This window comes from Fragaria vesca, linkage group LG3, assembly GCF_000184155.1.
Source record: "Fragaria vesca subsp. vesca linkage group LG3, FraVesHawaii_1.0, whole genome shotgun sequence".
Taxonomy (NCBI): Eukaryota; Viridiplantae; Streptophyta; class Magnoliopsida; order Rosales; family Rosaceae; genus Fragaria; species Fragaria vesca.
The window spans coordinates 25,089,976-25,091,689 of record NC_020493.1 but is presented as its reverse complement, the minus strand read 5'-3'; positions in this window follow the sequence as shown (position 1 = coordinate 25,091,689).

Here is a 1,714-nt window from a genome sequence, read left to right as displayed (position 1 = left end):
ACTTGTACGCGCCTCCGACCTTGGATAGTTACCCAATTATGTGTTGATCATCAGTTGCTTTCGACTACGTAAATGGCATTCCAGCAGGTTTATGACCTTGTTAATTTGACTCCTTATTTCTGTTTCTAGCATGTGTACGACTATGAATGTGTAAGTCTAATATCCTAACAATTGGTATCAGAACCTCTCATACATGCATACATATAGAAATCAATCTTTCAACCTTAAAACACACTTCCACTTTTTGTTTCATGAGATAGTTTGATTTCTACGTGCATATGAGTTGCTCTAATACCAAATGTTTGGATTAAACAAACATACATAATCACACATGCTAAATAAACATAAATAACTATTGAAGCGAGGATCACTAACCTGGTGATGTTGGTGTTAAGAACTCAACTCTATTGTTCTCTCATCTTATCGATCTATAATATTGGCACCCGGGGGGGGGCGGTGTAAAAATATTGGGACCTGGCCTTATATAGGAGTCGATGATCGATCTCCGATCCATCCCTTGTCGTAATATAAATCATGAACAATCATGGATTTTACTCTTTATTCACAGCATACTTTAATTAATCCATGTATATAATCCACATAGGATTAGGTTTCCATGCCCTGTAAGTAATTTGGAGGCACAACTATTATGCTATATTAGAACCCGACTCATGTACATGTTTAGAGAACTTGTTCCTGATTTCATTTTGATTGAGAACTTAACTTTCATGTTTTCTTTTTCCATATGACACAAATAGGCAACGAAAGCCATAATGATAGTGTTAGAACCAATCCAATATCCGTTCAAAAACAATATATACATATCAACGAAATCAAAATGAAATTGAAAATAACAACGAAATAAAACGAACAACACTAACTTGATTGATCAGATAGAGGTCTGCCTTGCAGTGACCTAAGACAGAAATTCGTCCCCACTTGTGCTGCAGTTTCGGACGTCTATCTAGATGATACAACTATCTGGTTCAAGTTCTTGCACAAGAACTTGACCCAAGGCCCAATCTTTGACTTTTATTAAATATATATATATATATTAATATATATTTATTTATTTCTATTAGAAACCCAATAGAAAGCCCACCAATCCCATATTAGGCCTATCATCCATTTAATGAGTCACATGGGTGTTTCCATATAAAGACTCACACATTTAATTCTTCTTCAATGTGGGATAACTACCACACAAGTTTCAATAGATAGGGATACCAGTACCAGCAACATGGAGATATATGCTGGTAAATTATCGAGAGATGTTTAACCATTTGATAACAACATCAAAATACACATTAATTTGTGGTAAAACAGTGTGATAAAAAAGGATGTGTTTGGTGTTGTAATAGCAAATGGGACTGAAAAAAGAGTCATCTCCTAAGAAAATCAAGCAATTCTAAAGATAATGAAACATTTGTAAAAGGCATTCCAAAATCTATCTACAACAACAAGAAAATAGACCATTTGTAAATAGATACATAAATTGGGACTAAATCAATTTGGTAATAGATGAAGTGATACACATTATAGGAATAATGCCCATTTGGTACTAATTATTGGGCCTTATTGCCCCTTCTAATGAAAAACTTTTTTCATTGCCAATTTCCATTAATTTTACCAAAGTTACTTTTTTTTATCCCTAATCTAACTATCTTACAACTCTCCCTACACCTCTCATTCATGATATGTTCTCTCTCTCTCT